The sequence below is a fragment of the Molossus molossus genome, unplaced genomic scaffold, assembly GCF_014108415.1.
Source record: "Molossus molossus isolate mMolMol1 unplaced genomic scaffold, mMolMol1.p scaffold_m16_p_3, whole genome shotgun sequence".
Lineage (NCBI taxonomy): Eukaryota > Metazoa > Chordata > Mammalia > Chiroptera > Molossidae > Molossus > Molossus molossus.
In genome coordinates this window covers 127,453,698-127,472,407 of record NW_023425366.1, presented here as the reverse complement: position 1 = coordinate 127,472,407, position 18,710 = coordinate 127,453,698, and positions in this window count along the sequence as shown.

The window sequence follows — 18,710 nt, the reverse complement described above, 5'->3', positions numbered from 1 at the left end:
AGTGGTATATCCAGCTGGTCAGTGTGGCTCAGTGGTTGAGCATCGACCCATGCACCAAGAGGTCGCCAGTTTGATTCCCGGTCAGGACACATTCCCAGGTTGTGGGCCCGATTCCCAGTGGTGGGCATGCAGGAGAAGGCTAATTGATGTTCTCTCTCACTGATGTTTCTATCTCTCCCCCTCTCTCTTCCTTGCTCTCTAAAATCAATTTAAAAATTAATGGAAAAAAAAAGGAAAAAAATAGAGCTTTAATGTTCAAGATGGAAGTATTTTATTTTTCTTTATTGATTTTAGAAAGAGAGAGATAAAAATATTGGTGAGAGAGAACATCGACTGGCCGCCTCCTGCATGCCTCCCACTGGGGATTGGGCCCACAACCTGGGCATGTGCCCTGATCAGGATTTGAACCAGTGATCTCTTGGAGCATGGGTCGATGCTAAACCACTGAGCCACACCAGCCAGGTGGAGTATCTTTTTCTAATTAGTAAAGTTCATTCCAATAAAACTCAAATTGTGAGACTGTATAAAACAGAAAATGAAAGCTCATGATTAACCTGCCTTTGCAATTAATCATTAATAACAGTTTATTTTATATTCTTCCATTCTTCTAAATCCAATAAGTAAAAATGAGATCCTATTTTGCTTACTATTCTGTAGCCAGATATTTTTACTATTAATGATATGTTGTGGACATCTTTCTATACTCATCTGTATGGAACTACTCATATTTTTTGCACAGTTGCATGTCCTTTATTATATATACATGTTGTACTTAATTCACCTGCTAAAAGGTAAGTTCCATGAGAATAAGACTTAATAAAGCTTGTTTGCTGTTTTATCTTAGGGACTAGGACAGTTCTTGAAGCTTAGTAGGTACTCAAAATATATCTGTTGAGTGAATTAATTTAACTCATCAACTACTGTTAGACAGTTGGTTTGATTTCACAATAGTACATCTTTTTACAGTAGTATGAATATGTCCTTGAGATGAATTGCTAAAGATGAAACTGCTGGATGAAAAAAGCTATCTTAAAATTTTGAAGTGTTGCCAAATTCCTCTGTGTTTAGCTTCTGCTTTATGACATCCCCACCCATCTGTCTGTAAAAGTACCTGCTTCCCATACCCTCACCGGGTGAGATGTCACTCATCCCTGACGGGAAGCTGTAATGGGACCTAGAACTGCAGCTATTGTGCTGGGGCCTGGAGAGCGGGCCTTTGATGAGACTGGGCAGAAGGCACTGAGCTGCCCGGACATGCCTGGGAAACTAATTTAAATGGAGAGTGCATCAGTCAGGGTCCCAGCAGGAAAGAGAAGGCACTCTCTAATTAGGTAATTTGAAGAGCATTTAATAAAGGACTCTTTCCAAAGGAGGGCAGGGTGTCAGAAAACCACAAGCATCTTCAGGTACTAATTACAGTGGGCTTTGTTGTCACCCTGACTGTCACTGGAGGCTGAGGAGTTTATGTGGAGAGGCCCACCTGCAGGAGCTGTGACCCTAAGCCCCCAGTCCCCGACACCCCACAGGGAAGAAGCTGGAGAATAAATATCCAACCTACTCCCCTCTTCCCTGCAGTCACCTTCCGGGGCTCCGTAGGGGTCAAACCACTGGGAAGCCAGAGGGTGAGGAACCTCTTTGAGTTCTTGTGCTTGTCCAAGGCATTGGCATACGGCACAGAGTAAGTGCTCAATAACTGCATCACTGAATTCAACCCTTGCAACACTCCTTAAAAGTGGGCTCCTACGTTCCACTGGGGAAACTGAGGTTCAGAGAGATGAATGAACTTACCCAAAGTCACACAGCTAGTTTTGGAGGCTCCCAAGCCCTGTGCCCTTCAGTGCTGCGGAGCTCGGGTCTGAGGGCAAGTAGACAACAGTCAGCACAAACACTTGGCCCAATACTAGAACTCTGCGGCACCAGGCAGGATCCGAAGAGCTATGGCGGCAGGAGCAGCTGCCCTGCAGCTTCCACGATGCCCGAGGTGGTGGCTCAGGTGAGGCGCAGTGGAAGTCACGGCCCTCGGCCGAGGTCCAGCATGGCATCCGTGCTCTGGGGGAGGTGGCAGAGCGCAGCGCTGGAGACAAAGCGCCCATTCCACGCCCTGGCTCTGCCACCAACTAGCTGTGTCACCTGGAGCGAGCTCCTTAGCCCCACCTCTGCCCTGTTTCTTCCTGGGTAAAGTGAGAATAACTATGGTACTGACTTCAGAAGGACCGCCTGGCACTTGATCATGAGCACGGACTCACGGGGCACCGCTGCTTCCTGGCCTTGCTCCTCTTCCAAAGTCCTGACGGGCCATCGCTCCCTCATTAGACTTCGCACCCCAAAGCCAGACACGCTTTGCCCAAGGCTCAGCAACTTCCTTCAGAAAGGGCCAGACACCCCATATTTTTCAGCTCTGCGGACCCTACATCTCTGACGCTATGACTGAACTCAGCCACTGCAGCCCCCGAGCAGCCGGAGACAGTCTCTGAATGTGGGTGTGGCTGTGTCCCAGTAAAACTGTATTTGTGGCCCTGGCCGGTTTTCTCAGTGGTTAGAGCTTTGGCCTGCGGTCCAGAGAGACCCGGGTTCGGTTCCCGCTAAGGGCATGTACCTCAGTTGCAGTTTGTCCCCAGCCCCAGTTGGGGTCGTGTGGGTGGCAGCCAGTTGATGTGTCTCTCTCACTCACATCGATGTTTCTCTCTCTGTCTTTCTCCCTCTGTCCCTCTCGCACTATCTGAAAATAAATGCAAAAAAAAAAGGATAAAAAAAAACCTTTATTTGTGAGTACTGCAGTTTGATTTTCACATAATTATCATATTGTTTTGAGTTTTTCAGTGACTTAAAAATTGAAAAACCATTCTTAGTTCAGGGGCCATACACAAATAAGAGGCATACCCAGCTGGTGTGGCTCAGTGGATTGAGTGCCATCCCATGAACCAAGAGGTCCCGGTTCAGTTCCCAGTTGGGACACATGCCTGAGTTACAGGCTCGATCCCCAGTAGAGGGCGTGCAGGAGGCAGCTGATTGATGTATCTCTCACATCAATGTTCTTATCTCTCTCCTTTCCTCTCTTTCTAAAAAAAATCAATAAAAACATATTAAAAAACAAAACGAGGGGCAGGTCAGAGTCAGCCGTCAGTCCATAGTTACTTGGCCAGGCAGGACAGACTCAGCACCGCACCTGACTTCCTCAGCTCTCACTCAGAGACAGGCCTAGGAGCAAACCCCACCTCTTCCAGTGACACAGACGTCTGCCAGGAGCCCCCAGACCCGCTCTGGCCGAGCGTCCATGCTAACGGGAACTCCAGCCTCCGGGCTTCCTCCCGTTCCTGCTGGAGGCCACCTCCTTCCCTCCTTGGGGCTTCTCGAGGGCACTTCTGTGTGGCCCAAATACACCTGCTCGTTCTTAAGCTGCCTGGTCCTGGGACTAATTTGTCTCCTTTCCCACTGTGCTTTCAAGGCCCAAAATAGTGCCTAGCTTAGAGTAAGTGCTCTGTAAATGTCCTTCAAGGCCCGTGCTTATGTACCAGTGGAGAAACTGAGGCTCAGAGAGATTAATTAACTTGTTCAAGGTCACACAGCTAGTTTTGGAGGCTCCAAAGCCCTATGTTCTTAAGTGCTATTTTCTGTCCCAAGAACTCTCAAAGTGCTCTAAATTCTGCCCACCCGGTGTGGCTCAGTGGTTGAGCATCGGCCCATGCACCAAGAGGTCACCGGTTTGATTCCCAGTCAGGGCACATGCCCAGGTTGTGGGCCCAATCCCAGTGGGGGGCATGTAGGAGGTGGCCAATCAGTGTTCTCTCTCATCAATGTTTCTCTCTCTCTCTCCCTCTCCCTTCCTCTCTCTCTAAAATCAATAAAGAAAAAAAATGCCCCAAACTCCACTGCCACCATCAAGTATCTGGTGACCTTGGACAAGTCACTTAATGTCCCTGTGCCTCTGTTTCTTCATCAGTAAAATGGGCATGATAATAATAACAGTGCTTTTCTCTTTGGGTCGTCATGAGGCTTGAATGAGCTCACACATTTTAAATGTGTAGAAACGTGCCTGGCACCCAGCAAGCACCGAATAAACATTAGTCCTTGTCAGCCGTGAAGATGACTGAGGAGGTCTTAGGTCTGGGCAAAAAAATGGCTTCCTCCTTCAGCCCTGGGTGACACTGTCCCCAGGGACTATGAGTGGGCTGGAGTTGCTGCTCAGCCCTTGTGCCAAGGACCCCTGGAGAAGAGGCCACTGAACATTTCTAGTGAAAACCACGAGTTCTCAGACTAGGGGGTTAAGTCCAACCAGAACGTGTTTATTTTCCCCTGTGTCTAGAAGGGCCTCTCTGGTCTCCATGGCAACATGATTTCCTGTCCTGGTTTTCCCTTGGACGAGATACCTGCTGAATGCAGAGACACCCAGGCTGAAGCCTGGGGTGGAGGCCAGCGTTGAGGCCACTTTAACTGCCTCCCCCAGGCCAGCCAAGTGGCTGGCCCAGCCCGGGCCCGTGTCACAAGAGCCTTTGTTTACCAGTCCAGACATCCGACTTGAGGATGATGTCATGGAATCCAGCCCAGAATCCTTGTTACGCCCCATTTTCTTTCTTTTCAAGGGTTTTGTTTCTTTCTGAGGATGAAGAAACAGAGGCTCATGCACAGCCCTGATTTGCTAAGAATATTTCTAAATCCTTCTAATCACAGGGCATACCCTGGGTCTGGGAACTCCAGTAACAATCATTCATTCATTCATCATTTTACTCATTCAACAAACATTTGTGTACTGGATTAAACTGTGCTGGAGCTGAAGAAAAAAGGGGGAATATATCAGGTCTTTACTCTCGAGGAGCTTCTGCCCTGGAGAATAGAGGCAGGCATGTCAATAACTGAATATGTGCAACATGACTGGTGCTTTGGCAGAGGCCTGTTCAGGGTGGTGTGTGACTGTGATGGGAAGTTCAATGCCTGTATTCAGTTCAGCTCTTAAACTCCATAGCATTAAGTAATGCTAGCCTGAGTGACTTCTCGGCTGTAACGTGGGGTAGCAAGGTGCCCACTGGGGGCATATATAGCATGGTGGTTAGGAGTCTGTCTTCTGGCCCTGGCCGGTTTGGCTCAGCGGTTAGAGCGTCGGCCTGAGGTCCAGAGAGACCCAGGTTCGGTTTCCTCTAAGGGCATGTACCTCGGTTGCAGTTTGTCCCTGGCCCTGGTTGGGTCATGCAGGAGGCAGCCACTCGATGTGTCCCTTTTTCACGTCAATGTTTCTCTCTCTCTTTCTTCCTTTCTCTCCCTCCCACTCTATCTGTGCAAAAAAATGGAAAAATGTCCTCGGGTGAGGATAAAAAAATAAAAAGAAAGAGAGGAGTCTGTCTTCTGGAGCGGGACGGACTGGTTCAGATCTCAGCTCTACCACTCCCTAGCTCTGTGTCCTTGGGCAGATTACTAACCTCTCTGTTAAATGGGGACTGTCTCAGTGCCCACTGCATGGAGCTGCCTACGGTTTAAATAAGTGAGCGCATGCACTTAGGACAGTGCTCTGAGCCGGGCTGTGTTAACACCACCACCTTCAGGGGGCCTGGGAGCCGAGAGGAGGGGAGAAGACGGTGGTGGTCTCCCTGGCAAACTGGGAGACACGCGATGAGAGGCACTCTACGAGAGGAGGCAGAATCTAGAGAACAGGCTGTTCAGTGTCTACGTCCCCCTCTACTTCCTGAGGTCAGGGGTCATATCTGCCTTGTTCACCATCTTATCCGCACCTCCCAGCACAGCCTGTCGCGTAGGAGGTCAGCGAATGCGGGAGTGACTGAACGACTAAAGGATCAGGCCATCCTGTTCACCACGGCTTCTGAGATATTTCCCGTTTAGGTATGACCCAATGTGATGATCAGTTTTATGTGTCTACTTGACTGGGCCCCAGGGTGCCTAGATATTGGGTTAGACGTTATTCTGGGTGTGCCTGTGACAGTGTTTTTGGATAAGAGGAACATTTGGTCAGTAGACTGAGTGAAGCAGATTGCCCCCACCCCTTGTGAGTGGGCCTCATCTAATCTGTTGAAGGCCTGAACAGAATACAGGCTGGGAAGAAAGAATTCTCTCTCTCTGCCTTCCTGCTGCTCTGGGACTCCGACTCGGGCTAGACACCATCAGCTTTCCTGGTTCTCAGGCCTTCAGACGTGGACTCAGACAAACACAGTCCTTTGGCTCCTCTGGGTCTGGGCTTACCCTCCAGAATCATAGAAGCCAATTCCATACAATAGATCTCTTCACATATACATCCCGTTCATTCTGTTTCTCTGGAGGGTCCTGATGGATGTGCTCAGTCTAATTTCCTGGCCCTTCTGCCCTAGGCGCAGGTTGTGACAAATCTTAAGAAGCAGTGGCTTCTTAGAGTGTTCCAACCTTCTTGGACATCTTTTTTTGTTCCCTAGCAGGTGAAACCCTACTCATCCATTTACTCATTTATTCATATTTATTCAAAATAACAGTTGTGGTTGTTGAAGGACCCCAGTATAAAGGATGCTACGAGATAAATTGGGAAGGAGGTCGTGTTACCCCCTCTCTGTTCCTTTCTACCTTCTCTCTGCCATACTGAAGCTGCTGGGCCATTGATCCTCTGCTCCAAGGAAACGGGAGGAGCCTGGATGATCAAAACCGATGACATTTCATGCTCCATGCCAGTGACTGACTTAGAAATCAGCCTCAGTCAGAGAGTATGGCATTCTCCTAGACACAAGGATTGGTTTGAAAAAGGCCGATGACCCAACTCAGTCCAGAGAGGTCAGAGGGAGGTTAGACAAGGACTCGACACTGAGGAGAAAGCTCAGGATGCAGCGTCTCTCCTCTGCCAACACTGTTGAGTAAGGAAGTGCGGCGGCGGGGGCGGAGCTGCGTTCTGCTTTCGAGCGAGGCGGCAGAGGACCCGGCCAAGGCCAGCAGAGCGGGAGCCTCTCCATCCATCAGACTAGAGCTCCCCCCAAACTGGACTCCTTATTGGATTCGATTCATTTCCATACTGTTTCAGCCGGTGGGAGATATGTTTTCTGGTTTAAAGAAAATCCAAGAGCACCCTAACTGGTATAAGCGTGTAAGATGGGGATGTCAACGTCAAGGGCAACCTAGCTTCTTCCAGAGAAGAGTGACATGGCCAGAGCCAATGGGCCCTCTGGTGGCAGTGAGGAGAGTGACCAGGGCTTCAGGTGAGGCTGGACCATGCTGTAAGATGTCTGGTGTGGATGGTGTTCAGGAACACAAGAAGCAACACCTAGAGCTGGAGGCTAAAATATACACACCGACAATTATTCTTCCTCAAACTCGGGATGTTCTGAGACGATGGCCTGGAGAAAATTTGGGAATACTCGTTCATTCATCCAACACATTTTTTGAGCTACAGCAGTGACCAAGACAGACACCAATCACTGCACTTCTAGAGCTTACATTTTAGTGCAGGAACAGACAATAAACAAAATGAGCAGGTACAAGCCTGGCCGGTGTGGCGCAGTGGATTGAGCATCATCCCATGGACTGAGAGGTCCCGGTTGGATTCCCGGTCAGGGCACATGCCCAGGTTGCAGGCTTGATCCCTAGTGGGGGGTGTGCAGGAGGCAGCCGGTCAATGTGTCTCTCTCACATTGATGTTTCTATCTCTCTCTCCCTTCCTCTCTCTCTAAAAACTCAATAAAAATATATTTCTTAAAAAATTAGCAGGTACACATGTAAAGTCTGTTATATGGTGATACTGCTGTGCAGAAACATTTTTTAAAGGGAGAAGGAATAGGAAGTGTCAGGGAAGGGAAATTACTTAGCCCATTCCGTAGTCTTCAAAAGTGGAGGTTTTTCTCAACAAAAAGCTTCAGGGAATGGTACCCTCCTGTATTCTGGCTGACCAGGTACACAAAAATTATTGCTATCATAGTATAATAACCCTAATATTTACGGTGTGCCTACTATATGGAAACTAAAGGCATTATTGCAATGTGTCCACAAATATTATTTTACTTAGTACTGTAGTCCCTCCTTATATATGGGGGATACAACCCAAGCCCCTAGCTGATGCCTGAAGCCTGAGATCGCACAGAACTTTATATATATTATGTTTTTCCCACACACACCCCTTTTCACTTGCAGGAGGCACCTGTGGCTTCTCTTTGGCACATCTGAATTATCAGCGTCACTACACCAATGCTTCGGGGCCATTTTAAATAAAGTAAGGGTGACTTGAACACAAGCACCGAGATACCTTAACAGCCAGTCTGACAACAGAGATAACTGTTGAGTGACTAACGGACAGACCTGCTGGTCAAAGGGATGATTCACTTCTGGGCGGGACAAAACTGCACGGCATGAGATTCCATCACGCTGCTCAGAATGACGCACAATTTAAAACTTGTGAACTGTTTATTTCTGGAGTTTTCCTTTGAATATTTTTGCAGCACAGTTGACTATGGGTAGCTTAAACCGTGGAAAGTGAAGCTGTGAAGAAGGAAGGGAGGACTGTATGTATTTTGTAGATAAGGGAGCTAAAGTCAGGGGTGTAAAGTAAGCTGGCACCGTGCCTGGCACGGTGGCTGGCACCGTGGCAGGAGTTCCAAATCCAGGTTTATATAATGCCAAGCCTTTGTTTTGTTTTTTGACTGTATGATGCTAACTTAGTAGGGTAACCTCCCTTTATTCCAAACGTGTGTTTCCTGCCAGCTATGATTAGTACTGTTAGATAAGACAACGAAAGAGAACATGACCTCGTTATAAAGGCTGTACTTGACTAGACAAGTGAGATCTTTCCAATGTGTTGCGTGAGAGAAATATTAAGGTCTTTGGCGGGTCTAGATAGTTAAGTCTGACCTCAAGATGTGGCTAGATTTTTCACCGATATCCTTGATTATCTCTCACCCATTGCCCACGTCTCCCCTTTTTGCTTCCACACTTATAGTCTGCAGGACCTGCCTGCAGTTTGCTGGAGGTCTGGACTGTTCAGAAAAATGGTCTTTGGTACTTGGAAGAGTGAGTCAACCAGACTGCAGGGCAAGGACTCCTTGTCTCTTTCTTATACAAAAACATACAAAAACCACGTAGTTACAGAAACTCACGTTAGAGACCCAAGTGCCAAAAAGCAAAGCTCAGTGGATCCCCTTATTTGGAGTATGTGACTCCTCTGCCATCCATTTTATTTTTTACAAAAAAATATGTTTTTTATTTATTATTGACAGTTCACAGAAGTCCTCCATTTTCTTCCCCTTTACCCCCCTCCACCCAGTCCCCACCCCACCCCAGGCCTTTCCCACACTATTGTCTGTGTCCATGGGCTGTGCATTTATGTTCTTTAGTTAATCTCTTCCCATCCCCTCCTCTGCCCTCCCCTGCCCTCCCCTCTGAGCTCTGTCAGTGTGCTCCATGCATCCATTCCTCTGGACCTATTTTGTTCATCAGTTTATTTTATTCATTAGATTCCACAAATAAGTGAGATCATGTGATATTTGTCCTTCTCTTCTTGTCTTGTTTTGCTTCGGATAATACTCTCCAGGTCCCTCCATGTCGTCTCAAAGGATAAGAGATCTTTCTTTCTTACAGCTGCATAGTATTCCACTGTGTACAAGTACCACAGTTTTTTTATCCATTCGTCTACTGATGGACACTTGGGCTGTTTCCAGATTTTTGCTATTGTAAATAGTGCTGCTATGAACATAGGAGTGCATATATTGTTTCTGATTGGTGTTTCGGGATTCTTAGGATATATTCCCGGAAGTGGGATTGCTGGGTCCAATGGAAGTTCCACTTTTTAATTGTTTGAGGACACTCCATACTGTTTTCCACAGTGGCTGCACCAGTCTGCATCCCCACCAACAGTGCACTAGGATTCCCTTTCCTCCTCATCCTCGCCAGTGCTTTTGTTTGTCGATTTATTGATAGTAGACATTCTGGAAGATATGAGGTGACACTTCATTGTAGTTTTAATATGCATCTCTCTGATGATTAGTAACCTTGAACATTTCTTTCATATGTCTATTGGCCATCTGATGTCCTCTCTGGGAAAGTGTCTATTCTGGCCCTTTGCCCATTTTTTAATTGGATTGTTTGTCTTCCTGGTGTTGAGTTGAGTTCTTTGTGTATTTTGGAAATTAACTCCTTATCAGATGTATCATTGGTGAATATATTCTCCCATACAGTGGGTTTCTTTTTCATTTTGTTGATGATTTCTTTTGCTAAGCATTTGCTTTTTAGTTTGATATGGTCCCATTTGTTTATTTTCTCCTTTGTTTCCTTTGCCCTAGGAGATGTGTCAGTGAAAATACTGCTACATGAGGTGTCTGAGATTTTACTGCCTATGTTTTCTTCTAGGACTTTTATGGTTTCATGACTTCCATTTAAGGCTTTTATCCATTTTGAGTTTCTTCTTGTGTATGGTGTAAGTTAGTGGTCCAGTTTCATTTTTTTTTTTGCATATAGCTGTCCAATTTTCCCAACATCATTTATTGCATAGACTGTATTTACCCCATTGTATATTCTTGACTCCTTTGTCAAATATTAATTGACCATATTGGTGTGGATCAATTTCTGCGGTCTCTGTTCTGTTCTGTTGATCTATATGCCTGTTCTTGTGCTAGTACCAGGTTGTATTGATTAGAATGGCTTTGTAGTACAACCTGATATCTGGTATTGTGATCCCTCTTACTTTGTTCTTTCTCAAGACTTTTGCAGCTATTCGGGATCTTTTTTTGTCCCATATAATTTTTTTGGAATATTTATTCTAGATCTGCCATTGGTATTTTAATAGAGATTGAATCTGTAGATTGCTTTGGGTAATATGGACATTTTAGTGATGTTAATTCTTCCACTCCGTGAACACAGTATATGCTTCCACTTGTTTGTATCTTCCTCTGTTTCCTTTTTCAATGTCCTGTAGTTTTCCATATACAGGTCTTTTACATCTTTGGTTAAGTTTATTTCTAGGTATCATTTTTTGTTGTTGTTGCAATGGTAAATCGGATTTTTTTTTTAGTTTCTCTTTCTGAGAGTTCATTATTGGTATATAAAAATGTCATCAGCCCTGGCTGGTTTGGCTCAGCGGTTGGAGCATTGGCCTGAGGATCAGAGAGTCCCAGGTTCAATTCCCACTAGGGGCACATACCAAAAAAAAAAAAAAGTCATCAACTTCTGGATGTTAATTTTGTATCCTGGTACTTTGCCAAATTTATTTATTAAATCTAGCAGTGTTTTGGTGGAGTCTTTAGGGTTTTCTATGTACAATACCATGTCATCTGTGAATAAAGACAGTTTTACCTCCTCTTTTCTCATTTGGATGCCTTTTATTTCTTCTCTTTTCTGGTCACTGTGGCTGAGACTTATAGTAGTACTATGTTGAATCAGATCTGCCATCTACTTTTTTAAAAATTATTTTTATTGGGAAACATCAATGAATAACATTATATAAATTTCAGGTATATAACTATAATATGACATCTTTATACTCTAGTGTGTGCTCACTACCCAAAGCCTAGTCTCCTTCGGTCATCATATATTTGACTGCCTTTATCCTCTTTGTCCTCCCTTCACCCCCTTCCTTCCTGGTAGCCACCATTCTGTTGTCTACATCTATAAGTTTGATTTTTTGTTTATTTGTTGACTTTAAAATAATTTTTTCTTTATTGATTTTCAGAGAGAGAGGAAGGGAGAGGAAGAGACAGATAGAAATACTGATGAGAGAGAACATCGATTGGCTGCCTCCTGCATGCCCCCCACTGGGAATCGGGCCCACAACCTGGGCATGTGCCCTGACCGGGAATCAAACTAGCAAGCTCTAGGTGCCTGCCTGGGTCGACGCGCAACCACTGAGCCACACCAGCCAGGCTATCTGTTGCCTTTTGTTTTATATTCTGCATGTGCTTGAAACTGTATGGTTCTTGTCCTTTTCCGCCTGACTTATTTCACTTAGCATGATACGCTCAAGATCCATCCATGTTGTTGCAAATGGCAATATTGCATCTTTTTATGGCTGAGTAGTATTCCATTGTATATATGTACTATGTTTTCTTTATCCAGTCACCTACCAAAGCACACTCAGGTTGTTTCCATGTCTTGGCCACTGCGAATAGTGCTGCAATGAACATAAAGATGCATATATCCTTATGAATAAGTGTTCTCAAAATTTTCAGGTAAGTAACCAAAAGGAGGGATTGCTGGGACATATGGTAACTCTATCCTTAATTTTCTGAGACACCTCTATACTGTTTTCTACAGTGGCTGTGCCAGTTGACATTCCCACCAACAGCAGGCAAGGGTTTCCTTTTCTCTACCTCCCCTCTGACACTTATTACTTCTTGTCGTGTTGACAATAGCCATTCTAACAGGTGTGAGGTCGTATCTCATTGTAATTTTGATTTGCATTTACCTTTTAACTGTGATGTTGAGCATCTTCTCACATTTATGTTGGCCACCCTTTTAAAATTATAAATTAAAAATTGAACTTCCATTTGACCCAGTGATTCCACTTCTAGGAATATATCCTAAGAAGCCTGAAACACCAATCAGAAAGAATATATGTACCCCCATGTTTGTGGCAGCACTATTTACAATAGCTAAGATCTGGAAACAGCCCAAGTGTCCATCAGTAGACAAATGGATAAAAAAGCTGTGGTACATATACACAATGGAGTACTACGCAGCTGTAAGAAAGAAAGATCTCTTATCCTTTGAGACGACATGGAGGGACCTGGAAATATCATCCTAAGTGAAACAAGCCAACAGAGAAAGACAAGTTTCATATGATCTCACTTATTTGTGGAATATAATGAACATAACAGTCTGAGAAATGGGGTAGTCCCAGAGATGTGGAAGGGGGATACAGACTGACAATCCCCAGAAGAGGGGGGGGGGGAGATAAACCACAGAACTTATACGCATGTATGCATGAACAGTGGACATGGACAACAAACTGGGGAAAGGGCAGGGAGGGAGAAGGAGGGGGAATCAGTGGGGGGGGGAGAAACATCTGTAACAAAAATTAATTAATAAAAAAAGATAAAATTATAAGGTAATTTGTTAGCAAATTATTTTAATTGCACATATGATACATGAATATATTTTCCTTAGAAAAATAATTAATGTGTAACAGATAAGGTTAAAGTCCCCTTTAGTTGCCATGGCCAGTCCTGGGCTTCCCTGCCCCATCCTTGTGCAGTGTGTTTAGAGTATATTCTTCCCAGTGTTTTCCTTTTCTGTTGAATCTGTGTACTGTTGCTGTCTGAACTTCAAAAATTTTTACATAAATGGTGTCACATTGTACATGTAATTCTGAGATTTTTAGTCATTAAGAGGCAGTTAACACCTCACCAGGAATTATTCTTAGCAAAGACCCAGGGAGGAAAGCTAATGTTTATCATGGTTCCAGTAGGTGCCATTTACTGCATTTACTGCAAGTTGTGGAGGTCTCAGGCTTGAGCCAAAGCTTTATTTGCCCCAGGGAAAATTGGGAAATAAATGTCCAGCTGCAGTATATTTTACATAACTGCTTAATAATAATTATAGCACCATGAAAAATAACCATAATAAACATACTTGTACTTTGGCAAGATAATTTAGTGAGCCATTAATTCACAATTTTTTCCAGTGGATTTTTTCCTCCCTTCTTCCAAGAAGGAAACCAAATTTTGTTCTCTCATCTGAAGGGTCTCGGTTGGTATAGAAGGAAGCAGAAATATCCTCAAAACAACCCCATCTCTGGCTTTGTTTTTCAAAATCCATTTGTAGTGGAACGTATGTTGGGTCATCCTGAGGACGATGGGAGGAAGGCACATGTGTCTTAGAGGGAGTCGGGACACAACAGTGAAAGTCACGGGAGCAGAACTGTCCCCAGGACTAACAGTGGGCCGGAGACTGGTATGTCTCCACCCATGTTCCTCTTCTTGCAACACCTGGAGAAGGTAGCAGTATCTCAGAGGGAAATGACCGCATGTGTCCATTCGGACTGTGGCCTGGAGCTCCCAGCTTAGCCAAGCCCCTGTGGCCCAGCTCTGCAGGCAGCAGCCAAGCACTTATTTGAGAAACCAACACGGGGACTCAGACAGCGGTGCTGAGTGCAGTGACCCAAGAGCAAGACTTGAGAGCAGCTACCAGGACATCTGCCTCTAATGGCTGAGCCAAAACTTCAGGCAGGTCCACTGAGCTGTTGGGGCCCCAGGGCTTTAATTTGACTTAGAAAAAGCCCACGAAGTACCCTGACATTTCTTGCACCTGAGTTGCCGGGCCCCTGTGCTCAGCACTGCACAGGGCCTCTCATTTCAAAGCCCACGGCTGCGCGTGTGTTTCCCCTTTGTAGCCGAAGAAACAGAGGCTCTTGGAAGTGGGGCTGAGCAGTTAGCAAGTGGTGGGAAGGGGTTCAACCTCCAGCGTGTCTGATGCTGGAACCCACGCCGGCGACCCTCCAACGAGGCGTGGCGCGTCAGGGGTTTCGGCGGCGAGCCACGGAAGCCCGCGCGAACTTGCTCAGTCGGAGGAAGAACACTATTGCGTCACCAAGCAGCATGGTTTATGTGAGCCCCGCACGCTGTGTCTCTTCTTTCTCTGTTCTCACTTCGTCTCCTCACAGAGGGCTGTGTGGCCGTTCAGTTGCCCTCCTTGTGATTCCAGGGGAACCCCCTGAGGCTGCTGCAGCCAGGACCACCCTCGCTGGCGCGCTGCAGGAAAGCAAGTCCGCTCCTCCATCATTTCCTGCCAAAGCTCTCCGTCCAGTCTTTTCAGCTCCAATGACTGGTTTAGCTTTGGTGATCGGTTTAACTGGTGAGGTTTGGTGGCCAAGCTAAATATTGATCCTCGCCCCCAAACATCATCTCCTGGCTCTCCAGGTGCCCTCATGCCTGAGAAGTCACCACAGGAGTCCCTCCCTGAGAGCACCCTGAGAATATGCCTTGATGTCCGGGGGGGGGGGGGGGCACAGCCCCGCAGATCTTCCAGGGACTCCAGCTCTGACGATTGGTTTGCTATCATAGCACCAAAAAATGCTATGGAAACTAATACTGCCCATCATTAAGCAAGAATAAAAGGTAGATAAAGGTGAAGGAATTCCCTCTCAGAGTATCTCATTTCCCAAGAACATTAAGTGACTGAAAAGCATGTTTAGCTTTGTCACCAGTTCCTTGTGCTAAAGATCTTTCTAATTTTTATTCTGGTGACTGATTTGGCCCTGAACCAATCACTAGCAGTCTAGTGAGATGCAGTGCCCTGATTGGCTCAGCCTTGCGCCTTGGTTTCATCAGTTTTGCCAAAGCGTAAGGGGTTAGGGGTGAGAGTGGGAGTGGAGCACCTTTCTCAGAGAGATTACTACTGTTCCTCTAGAGAGGGAAGAGCTGATGGGGAGGAGGGGCTCCCCTGTTGTCTTCGTGCATATAATAGTCCAAAGCTTCCTGGGAAAGAATTCATGCTACGGGTGCTTCTTCTGTTCAAAGACAATGGGTTGGGGTGAGGGTTGATTCTGAGACCAGCCCTCAGATGATCTTTTTTTTTCTTAAATCCTCACCCAAGGATATTTTTTCATTTATCTTCAGATAGAGTGTGAGGGAAAGAGAGAAACTTTGATGTTTGAGAGATACATTGATTGGTTGCCTCCCACACAACCCCAACCAGGTTCAAGGACTGAACCACAACCAAGGTATGTGCCCTTGACCAGAACCGAACTGGTAACTCTTCTGGTTCTCAGGCCAACTCTCTAACTACTGAGCCAAACTGGTCAGGGCTCGATGATCTTTCTACCATCCACCTTGGTCACAGATTTGAGCCCTAGGGGCAAGGAGATACTGTTTTATTAGTCTTGTGATCGGAGATGGCAAGAAGTAGTGGTGCCTGACTGGGGATAATCACAGACTTTGGCTGACATTGACAGCTGCTTGTCTCATACCCAGGATCAGGGCCAAACACCTTCTCATCCTTCCTTTAAGCTAGTGGTGACCACGTGAAAGCATTCTTGCCAATGAGATGGATGTAAGCAGAGCTTTGCTTTTGTATTAATAAGGCACACTCAGAACTGGCCCTCCCCTTTACCTATCCCTCTTCTTTCTGCCTTAATCATGGACTTGATGGCTGGAGCTGAAGCAGCTATTTTGTGGCCAAGAGAATCACAGAGACACAGACCCTGATAACATGAAAATGCTGAAACTATGGCAGAAACTACCTATATCTGGGTATCTTTTTATCTCTTTCTTTTTGATCCTCTTTCTAATATGGTTATTGCTCACAGATTTGTGAGAAAAACAAATCCTTGTTAAGTAAAATACAGTCCATGGACCTATGGACCTACAACACCAGCATCACCAGGTAGCCTGTTAGATGCAGAATCTCAGGCCTATCCCAGATTCCAGTCAGAATCTATAAGACTTTCAGTTGAGTCGTAGGTACATTACAGTCTGAGAAGCATGGCTGCAGTAATCATAGGAGTGTGGCTAATTGCAAACCTGTGCACAGAGGTTGGACCCCACAAGACCAGCATCAACAGTGCTGGGGATATCACAGGCAGCTGGAGTGGAAGGGAAGGGATGTGCAGGTCAGCCAGGGGCACTAGTGTGTGAAGCATTTTTCAGATGCTTATTAAATACTTGCAAAGTGTTTACTATGTTCCAGGCACTGTTACAAGCATGTAGTCAATAGTAGTTTATTTACTCTCCATAGCACCTTTATGATTCATTTCATGAATGAGTAAACTGAGGCAAAGACAGGATACATCATGGAGTTGGTAAGTGGTAGAGCCAGACTGGAAGCCATGCATTCTGTTTCCAGAGTGTATGCACTCTTCCCTGGGGTCTCCCCATGTTCTTTGGAAAGAATTTCAAGAAAAGCAAAAAAGCTGGGAGAAAGGGTAGAAGACGCACAAGTAGTCTTTCGCATTCCTACTTGTACTCCCTAGCTAGTGTGGTTTGGGAGGCAGGGACTAAACATTCATGATCTCATTTAATCTCCAAAGCCTCATTTCATCAGCACATTTGTTCACTGTGCGGTGTGCACCTTGAGCTGGGACTGGGTGGTGAGAAAGACGCTGCTCCTGCCTCCACACCGAGGACAGGTGGAGAGCTGGATGTGGCCTGTGCAGGAAGTAAGCAGAGGCGGCACTGTGGGGCTGCAGACGATGCACACCTAACCCAGGAGGGCTTGCTGGGCATGGACAAAAGCCCCATGAGACCTGCAGGGTGACCAGGGGATCTGGACACAGCTGGATTGTGTCAAATGAGCTTCTGAGAGAATAGCAAACACAAAGGCCCAGAGATGGCCAAGAAAACACTGTGCTGGGGGATGGGGGACCCTCATACCATTTCTTTAGCATTCAACCCCAAGGAATAGATATTGTTAATTCCCATTTTATAGAGGTGGAAGCTGAGGCTCCAAGAAGCTAAGCAATGTGACAGATGTTAGTGTTACATGGCAAGTAAGTAGCAGAGACAGGTTTACATCTATATCTGACGCTAGAACTACCTCACTTTGTCCTGCCCTTTCTACAATAAGGGACCCTATGCCTCCTGGTGTCCAGCTACTTCGACCAATATCTGGTAATAGCTGGGGTTAAAAGGTGTCCCTGAGGGATCCTTCATACCTTCTCTTTTTCCTGCTATACTCCTGAACCCTAATGAGCTGTGGGTCTTAATTGACTGTGCTCAGTAACTAGGTTCAAGGTGATGGTCTTGATTGGTTGTGCCTAGTAAACTAGGTTCAAGGTGATGGTCTTGATTGGCTGTGCTCAGTAACTAGGTTCAAGGTGATGGTCTTGATTGGCTGTGCTCAGTAACTAGGTTCAAGGTGATTATCTTGATTGGCTGTGCCCAGTAACTAGGTTCAAGGTGATGGTCTTGATTGGCTGTGCCCAGTAACTAGGTTCAAGGTGATGGTCTTGATTGGCTGTGCCCAGTAACTAGGTTCAAGGTGATGGTCTTGATTGGCTGTGCCCAGTAACTAGGTTCAAGGTGATGGTCTTGATTGGCTGTGCCCAGTAACTAGGTTCAAGGTTGTGGGTGCTGTGCCTGTCTGTCTACCTGCCTAGCCTTTCCCAGTGAGATGCATATGCGTTTCCATCCCTGATCCCCAACCCCACACTTGTAGTCATTTTCCACTCACCAATGTGTTAAACAATTTTTCTAGCTTCTTTGACAAACCACTGGTCTCCTTCTGCCCCACATTCTTCTGTGGCTAACAAGGGGGACTGACATTATCAGGCGGGTTCCTCTGTGCTCTTTGGACTTGTCACTGACCCAATGCCAAGAGGATGCCAAATGGCAGCCGGTCATCCCAGGCTGAATTAATAAAAGCCTTGCACCCAGAAGCGGGCAGCAGACTTGAATCAGCCCTTGCCAGGGAGGAACATTCAGTTCTGGGGGAAGGTTGCCAAAGGCAGCCAGTGCAGAGACCGGCCAGAGTGAGGCTCAAAGCCAAATGTATGAGTAACACTGGAAGGATTGGAGTTGTGTGGCCTGAGGCAGAGGTGATTCAGGGGGAGACGGCTCGGAACAGGGCTCCAGGGGACTGCAGGGGAGCCCTCAGGAGCCCGCTCCCTGGCACTTTAGAATCCGTTCTTCTGCAGAAGCCAGCCCAACGCTCCTGAGACCCTCAGTTCCTCTCTTGCTCCCCTTACTAAGCTCTTCTCACTTGCCCCTCTTCTCAAACCCACAGTCCTGCTCTCTCTTCTCTCATTTTCACAAATGATTTTGCCTTCTTTCCAGAGAAAATGGAGTTCAGTAAGAAAAAAGTTCTCTGCACCATCAACTAATTAGTATCTGAAC